We start from the raw sequence: 9,754 nt of genomic DNA on the forward strand, positions 1-9,754 counted from the left end.
TGCAAGTGCTATAAGAAAAGCTCTTTGAAATCAAAATTAAATTATTTGGTTTTAATGAATTGTCAGGATTATCTAAAGGTGATTCTGCGCACTCAGTAAGCTATATAATTCTGTTGTTGTTAGTTTGGGGTTGGTTTGTCTTTTAAGTTAAAAGGAAGGGCATTGCATAAGTATACCAGTTGGGTTCTCAGTACTAATTGTAAACCATCTATTTTGGAAATACCATTCTGTTCTGGATCTGATGTTCAACATCTTTGCAATTCCATGTGATTGTGTTTAAATGATAATAGATAATTTTCACTGAGCATTTACTATCTACCATAAACCATGCAAAACACTTTATATGCATTTTCCTTTATGAGGGTTCATCATAAACCCCATGAGAGAGTAAAATTACTGCCTCAATTTTAGATGAAGAAAATGAAGGTCAGAAAGATTAGGTAATTTGCTCAAGATAGAACAGGTAGCACCAGGATTCAAACCTTAGGCAGCCAAATTCCAGAAGCTCAATGCTTAACCGTTTTATCACACTTATTTTCATCTTATTTTTCTTTTGTAATGTTTTACTGCAGTAACCCATTCTGTGCAATATCATATATATTTTATGTCCACATCATACTTCTATCTTTAGCTATTAACTCTATATACCATGCATAATTCTCTTTTTAACTGCCATGAATATAGACCTTGGAAAATTGTGGCACCCTTGCACACCCTTACAAGGTATCATGTGATTTTCTAGCCCAGTTCTACTTTGTAACTAATTTTTCATTTGCATGTCTCTAGCATCCTGGATGCTGTTTGTTTTTAAGTGTCAGCTTGCCATTCCCCTAGAATTCACATCTTCTTTTAAAGATTATAAAGATATATTCCTGACACTATTTCAGGAGATAAAAATATTCATGTAAAGGTTGTGGTTGTCCCCAAAGATTGATTTTTATATTAAAAATAAAATAAAACATTGATTCTTAAACCTATATGAGGATTAAATTATTGATTTGGATTAAGAACAAACACCAACACTTCCATAATTTTATTGCACCTGAGGTTCCATTTCTCACTTAGAAAACCAAGTTAATCTCTTAGAAATGCCTTATGCAGGGTCCCTTCGCATTTACAGAAGTCAAAGCCTCTGATACTTCAGGACTTGTAGTGACTCTTATCTCTAAGCACCACAAAGTACCATAAGTAGATTGTGCGGTTGCTCACCTTCATTGCCTGATTATCCCAGCCTCTCTTCAGAAGAATAACATTTCAAGATTGGATTGTAGCCAACTCAACTGTAACCAACTCAAGACACTAACCTGGGGAATTAATTTCAGAGAATGTTTATGTTCCAAAATAGTTTAGAGATTTTTTTTTCTGAGTTTGATAACCTGTAAATTTTAAATTTTCTTGAAAAATAAATAAAATATTTGAGTTTCTTTTCTCAGTAAAAGAAATGCTTGTGGAAAGAGAACCCACTGAAAGGACAAGACTAGGTCATCATCCCAGCTCCATCTCATTCTATCCGTGTGACATTAAGTAAGTCACGCCCTCTCCGAGTGTCAGTTTCCTCATGTTCACAGGTAGATTTTAAACCTAGTCTGATTACTATACAATGTTCTTATGAGGATCACATGAAATAATATGTGAAAGTTTTTAAAAACTTGTGAAACAATATATTATTAAAAACATTATCTTATTGGCTGAGTTTTTATCTTTTTCATACAGCATGTTCCTTTTAATGCAGGATAAATTTTATCAGATTGCAATGTTATAACTTTATGGGACTCGACCACATCTTTGAGCTTTGCACAGCTTCAGTTTTTCACCCTTTCAGTCTGTATGGGTTTAAAAAAACACATCAATATTTAAAAACACATTAGTAAATTATAATCTAAAACAAAATATAGAAAACTAGCATTATATTGTCTGTTTATGTGATAATTACAAGGTAATAATAATTAATAAGAAATATTTATTGAATGTGGACTGTATTCTAGGCATCATGTTATATAATGAAGATACTGTTTATTCCTCACAACAACCCTATGACTATTATTATTTCCTTTTTGTAGAGATCTTAGAACTCAAATCTGACTGCAAAGTCTTTGTTTTTAATTATAATTCATCTTGCTTAAATCTCAGAGAATGAGACTTTTATTTTTTACAAAATCAGAAATAATATATGCATTTCTTGCTCTCAGCAGCAAAAAAATTTGGAGGCTATTCTGCTTGCCTAAATTATACTAAAATTCTTGAAATTCTATATTGGTTGTGCCCTTTGAGATATTTTCCAAAATATATCATTTTTTAAAAGTTAAATTACAGTCTTATGCTTTGTTTTATCTCCAAATTATAGTAAACACTTTATTAAATTTGAATAAGAATGATAAGAGTAATTTTTCACTGGTTCCAAAACCAAAAATATATGAAAAAATATTACTTTTAAGTATTTTACGCTCTAATCTCAAAAAATTACAGAAACATTCTGAAATACATTGAGTGCTGTCAGCATCATTAAAATATACCTTTAGTCATGCAAGATGACAATTTTAGAGAGAAAAAAAAAAATCACCCACAATTTTAAGTTTTACTGAATTTGTTCAAACAAAACTTATTGGCTTTTATTTCAATTTTTCATTTAATAAATTGGGACAGTGAGGCCCATAAGACAGACAGAATATCCCCATTATTGCCCAAACCCTATCTGGTATGTGACCTCATTATGCCTCTTGCTACTTATATCTTGTATTACTTGCAAAGACCACAGATAGACAATTGGCACTTCAAAAATCAGATTATATGTTACATTCAATCTAAATCCTTAATATTTCCCAAAATATTTGGAAACTGCTTACTAAAACGGTGCTTATATTATTTAATTCTTTTTGCCTGACTAATAAGTAGCTAGATGTTCAATAAATTCAATGATGCACCAATCATAGAAATAATTTCTCCTATAACATTTATCTCAACCAAAGAGCTTTCCAATATGTGAGGCTTTTGAATAAACATTTAATGTAACAGTGAAATATGAAAACAACCATGTTTCCTCCTAAAAATCTAATCAAATCTATGTGTGTCTACACTGATTTGTGCCAAACAAGAAATTTGAATGTATAATCCTCGATGTTTAAATAATCTTTTCGTTAAAGTAGTGTTTCCAGTTATATTTGAGTACCCTGAAATTCAATGCATTGTACATATTTATGTCTTAAGTTCTTACTACACAGAGCTAAATAAAAGCATTTTCACAATCTTCAGTGAGCTCACAGTAAAATAAGATGCAACCAGAGGTAATACAGTGGATGTGATAAGCAATGCTGTGAATGGTGGCACAGAAGCAGAAAAGAGGCTCTAGCCTGAGACGAGAAACATGAGTGTTTAAGCATGAGTGAAAGGGAGAGCCAGAGGGTCCAGGTGAAAAACCTAAGCAAATAAAGAGAGGGACTTATGAAAGTGCATGGGAGGTACGGGGAAGAAGAAACCTGCAGGGCTCACAAAGGCAAGAACAAGAGGTGGAAGGGACAGTGAAAGAAGTCGAAGCTTGAGATACTTGTTGCTGCTGCTGTTGCTGTTACTGGGTCTCTAAATTGTGTTTGACTCTTTGGGACGCCATGGACTGTAGCCTGCCAGGTTCCTCTGTCCATGCAATTTCCCAGGTAAGAATACTGGAGTGGGTTGCCATTTCTTTCATGGTAGAGCTGGCAGAACTCCTTTACTAAAGAGTTTAGATTAACCTATAAGCAATGAGTCATCACAAAATATTCTAATCAGAGAAACATCTGATTGCATTTCTGTTCCAGAAAGATAGCAGTACTTACAATGTAAAGAATGGACTAAAACAATTGATTAAAATATAAGTAAAGAGTAATTATACAATCAAGTTTATTTTTAAAACCCCAGATCTTGTCCAAATTTTTATTTTAAGAACATAGACAGATGTGTAGAAAGAGTCAGACACGACTTGGCAACTAAACAACAGACGTGTACAATTATATTTTTAAAATTTCTTTTATAAGTTTTTAGTCTAAGCCAAGGTATGGTTATTTGATTTATAGGTAATTGGTTTTTAATGATCTTTAAACAACTGTGTACATATCTGATAACTTCAGTAAATCTTTTTCAAAATGACTCTTCAAGAGACTTGAAGCAGACAAGCAAACATGGCAGACTCAGAGTAGCAAAACTGAGGGAATCAAGGATATGTAACAAAATGATATTATGTTTAAATAAAATTCTAACATATATGTAGAAATGCCAAGAAGGCATTTTTCCTTTTTTTTTTTTAAACCAAATAGGAAATAACAATCCTAGCTTTCATTAGACAGAGTTTTAATTAACTAGTTACATCATAGTTATCTGTAGTAAAAAGAATCCTCAACAGTTGTCAAGAAGAACTGCTGCCCATTTATCACTGCCTTAGGTAGGTGTTGGAGAAGGCAATGGCACCCCACTCCAGTACTCTTGCCTGGAAAACCCCATGGAGGAGCCTGGTAGGCTTCAGCCCATGGAGTCGCTAAGAGTCGGACACGACTGAGAAACTTCACTTTCATGCATTGGAGAAGGAAATGGCAACCCACTCCAGTGTTCTTGCCTGGAGAATCCCAGGGATGGAGGAGCCTGGTGGGCTGTCGTCTATGGGGTCGCACAGAGTCAGACACGACTGAAGCGAGTTAGCAGTAGGTACGTGTAACCCATTATTGTTGAAATTCAAGGTATCTTACTTTTTTTGTTGTTGTTGAAAGTAGAGTTATTTAGTGGGAATGTTTAGGACTCCTAGCTGGGGAGACAGCATCTCGGTAGCTCTGAGAAACTGCTGCAAGGGGCAGGGGAAAAATAAGGCTGTATACAAGTTTGCAACAAAGAAAGCAGGCAGTCTGAACATTAAATATCAGGTATCAAGTTAAGGAATTTAGCATTCTGTGTAGGGGAAGATGCAAGCCTCTGGGCTCACTGAATTCATTCCTGTCTTGTGCACCTCAGCTCTCCGGGGCCAATCCTGTTTCATTGTTCACCTTGCTTCTTGCATTCCGCCATCTCCTCTGTGGTCACTGTTAGGGGTGGCAGCATCCACTGGATGGAACCCATATTCACATCAGAAATCACTGATGGCTGTGACATTTCTTGTTGATTAATATGGCAGGAGATATTTTCATTTCACAGTCCTTCCCCATGGTAATAAATCCAACCATATTTGGGAGACAGTTCATGACCTTTTTTGTTTTGGTCCCACAGTCCTGGGAGGCTCATCCCATATCTGGTGAAGGTCTTTATTGATAAATCGTTCCAGGTGTTAATTTCTAGTTTACTCCCATTGATAAATAATAAAAGATTCTCTGGATCCTCTATCTTCTAACCTAATAGGATTCAGGAAATATTTCCCTTGTTGCCTCTTTCCATACCTAGAACCATACTATTACAATTATTCTACATTATAAATGTGATCTATTTCTTTAAGATGTTTCAGTTCAGTTCACTTCAGTCGCTCAGTCATGTCCAACTCTTTGCGACCCATGAATCACAGCACACCAGGCCTCCCTGTCCATCACCATCTCCCGGAGTTCACTCAAACTCACGTCCATCACGTCGGTGATGCCATCCAGCCATCTCATCCTCTGTCGTCCCCTTCTCCTCCTGCCCCCAATTCCTCCCAGCATCAGAGTTTTTCCAATGAGTCAACTCTTTGCACGAGGTGGCCAAAGTACTGGAGTTTCAGCTTTAGCATCATTCCTTCCAAAGAAATCCCAGGGCTGATCTCCTTTAGAATGGACTGGTTGGATCGCCTTGCAGTCCAAGGGACTCTCAATAGTCTTCTCCAACACCACAGTTCAAAAGCATCAATTCTTCGGCACTCAGCTTTCTTCACAGTCCAACTCTCACATCCATACACGACCACTGGAAAAACCATAGCCTTGACTAGACAGACCTTTGTTGGCAAAGTAATGTCCCTGCTTTTGAATATGCTATCTAGGTTGGTCATAACTTTTCTTCCAAGGAGTAAGCGTCTTTTAATTTCATGGCCGCAGTCACCATCTGCCGTGATTTTGGAGACCAGAAAAATAAAGTCTGACACTGTTTCCACTGTTTCCCCATCTATTTTCCATGAAGTGATGGGACCAGATGCCATGATCTTCGTTTTCTGAATGTTGAACTTTAAGCCAACTTTTTCATTCTCCTCTTTCACTCTCATCAAGAGGCTTCTTAGTTCCTCTTCACTTTCTGCCATAAGGGTGGTGTCATCTGCATATCTGAGGTTATTGATATTTCTCCTGGCAATCTTGATTCCAGCTTGTGCTTCTTCCAGCCCAGCGTTTCTTATGATGTACTCCACATAGAAGTTAAATAAGCAGGGTGACAATATACAGCCTTGACGTACTCCTTTTCCTATTTGGAACCAGTCTGTTGTGCCATATCCAGTTCTAACTGTTGCTTCCTGACCTGCATATAGGTTTCTCAAGAGGCAGGTCAGGTGGTCTGGTATGCCCATCTCTTTCAGAATTTTCCACACTTTATTGTGATCCACACAGTCAAAGGCTTTGGCATAGTCAATAAAGCAGAAATAGATGTTTTTCTGAAACTTTCTTGCTTTTTCCATGATCCAGTGGATGTTGGCAATTTGATCTCTGGTTCCTCTGCCTTTTCTAAAACCAGCTTGAACATCAGGAAGTTCACGGTTCACATATTGCTGAAGCCTGGCTTGGAGAATTTTGAGCATCACTTTACTAGCATGTGAGATGAGTGCAATTGTGTGGTAGTTTGAGCATTCTTTGGCATTGCCTTTCTTTGGGATTGGAATGAAAACTGACCTTTTCCAGTCCTGTGGCCACTGCTGAGTTTTCCAAATTTGCTGGCATATTGAGTGCAGCACTTTCACAGCATCATCTTTCAGGATTTGGAATAGCTCAACTGGAATTCCATCACCTCCACTAGCTTTGTTCATAGTGATGCTTTCTAAGGCCCACTTGACTTCACATTCCAGGATGTCTGGCTCTAGGTGAGTGATCACGCCATCGTGATTATCTTGGTCATGAAGATCTTTTTAGTTATCATTAATTTGGCTGGAGGCCTGGTTATACATCGTGTAATACAAAAGACAACAATCTTATAAACAGATTACAAGTAATACAGCTAATAACATGATTAATATTACAAATAAGGATTTAAACCATGAGCTTTCAGAACTAAACCATCTTCCTAAAATATATCCCACTAGAGGATTCATCTGGTATATAAACACAATATTCAGTTTGAATTATAGCACAGGTGCCCTCTTGATATGCTCTAAGGATATCAAGGGCCATACAATTTTGTAAGACAGCTTTTCTTATCATAGAGATCTCAGAATTTAGTAGACTGATAGCCTAGTTGCTATCATTTTTGAGTGAATTTCATTAAGGCTTCAATGTGAGAAATAATATTTTCCAATCCTACTGAAGGTACAAAAACAGATATTAAGTGATCATACCACTGAAATACAAATCTCTTGGTCCATCAGGTTCATATTGATGGTAAATTTGCTGGAGACACATCTAAGTTTGTACGTAAGTAGTCTTGAGCCCAAGGGAATCCTAAAGTACATCTTCCTAGCCAGCCTAGTGGAAGCCAGGGTCATAGATTAGACCCACAAAGCCACTGAGTCCCATTAGGTGCCAACCAGTATACTTCTGGACATATGCTTCAATCTGTTCCATAGCAATCATTGTCTTTAAGAGAAATGGTACATTGGCAGTTTTCATAAGACATCCAGTCTAATTTTCTAGTATTATTAGGTTGATTATCTTTGGTATGATTTAATTGTTTCCAGCATGGGGAGGTGGGGAGGGGAGGGTGCTTTAGACTTACATTACCATAGCCTAGTGTTAGCCAGATAAATCCATCCCATAACTGAGGAAGCATCCCTCCTAATAGTCTTAGAGTTTACATTTTTGACTGGAATTTAGCCTGTTGTTCTGGCTGAGCTAGACCTAACCTTAAGGGAAAATTCATATTTATGACCAGGATCAGAGTAACTATGTTTGATTGGCCAACTGGGTTCCATCTAGTGACATCAGTAGTAGCCCATACAGAATTATAATTCCTTTCTTCCAAAATAAACTTTTTAAGAGCCATCCACTCAGACCCTTGGAGGGGAGAAACCCATCAAGGTAAACCAGAAGTACCGAATGTAGGTAATTGACCACAAATCCAACACTTCAATTAATTTCTAAAATTTGCGTAAGATCATGCCCATGATAGAAAAAAAATCTTTGATTCATGTGTAAGAGTCCAAGAAACTAAGAAGAAAAAACTTATGAACAATCATACAGGTCAGGTTCAGCACCTTGGGACAGCTATCTACTTCCAGTGTCATCTTCTTCTCATTCTGGCACTGGTGTTTCCTTATTATGAGAGCATCACTCTCAGATGAATTTGAGGTCAGCAGTTCTCTCTATAGACCATTCTGGTGCAGGAGCTCAAATCCGTCCTGAATTCCCAAGGAAGCAGATGGGCACAGGGGGCCTCTGCTGGTACCACGGATCCAGTTTCTCATAGAGTTAAGGCAGAGGAGAGAAACTGTCGCAATGAAAAGGAAAAAAGAGGAATGAGTTTTTTTCTTTCCCTTTCCTGAGAACTAAGAATAGAGAACAGTGAGCAGGCCTGAACAATCTGAGTTTTTCACTTTAACTGCTTTTAACTGCGAATGTCTGTAAGTTTGCTTTTCTGCCCCTAACTCTTCGGGAGCTACACCTGCATCTATTTTCCTTTGACTCTGTGCTAAATACACGCCCTGTCTGGTGTTTACCCTTACAGCATCCTTCCCCTTGGAGCTCCGTATCAGAAAGAAGGCCACAGAATCACAGGACTGCCAGGCTCAATTGCTGGCTTACTGACGCCAGTTTACAACTATCTTTGAAAGAAAGAAAGAGGCAGAAATCAAAATACTATCACCTTTGCTCCTCATCACTGATTCCCGACTGTGAGCCCTTGCCTTATATCAGCCACTAGACTCCTCATGGTCCATCTTACGTTTTTTATCTCTAGAAGCTTGCTACTAAAGACTGGCCTCTATGTGGCATTTAATACACATATGACATGTGTGCGCATGCGTGTGCTAAATTGCTTCAGTTTTGTCTGACTCTTTGCGACCCACAGATTGTAGCCCACCAGGGTCCTCTGTCCATGAGTTCTCCAGGCGAGAATACTAGAGTGGGTTGCCATGCCCTCCTCCAGGGAATGTTTCTGACCCAGGGATTGAACCCAAGTCTCGGGCATCTCCTGCATTGGCAGGTGGGTTCTTTACCATTAGCACCACCTGGGAAGCTCCATATGACATATGAATCTTACTAAACTGCAGATTCGGATTCATCTTGGGTAAGGCCTGAAGATTCTGTATTTCTAACAAGTTCCCACACGGTGCTGATCCTAGTGACCCCACCAACATCTTAAGTAAACGTATGCCAATCCTTACAAAATTCAGGAAAATTGAACTTTTATGTTATTTTCAAAATCCTGTCTTTATTAACACAGCCATGGAATCATGGAATTTTAGGCTGAGAAGTATCTGAAGATTTCACAATAGCTGTTTCATTTTATATGTGTGAGAAAATTAAGGTCTTTGTGGGGACGGGGTCCAACCAGTCTCCTTATCCCTTTACTAGCATGCTCTTCACAGAGGAAGAATTATTAATCTGTTTCTTCAGACCTCAGGACATTAACTGGGCCACTGTTTGTTGTGTGCTCGTGTGCCTTAAAGGCCAGCATCCTTACAGCGCCCTTGTTCCTCCTG

Source organism: Bos indicus, chromosome 2 (assembly GCF_029378745.1).
Source record: "Bos indicus isolate NIAB-ARS_2022 breed Sahiwal x Tharparkar chromosome 2, NIAB-ARS_B.indTharparkar_mat_pri_1.0, whole genome shotgun sequence".
NCBI lineage: Eukaryota > Metazoa > Chordata > Mammalia > Artiodactyla > Bovidae > Bos > Bos indicus.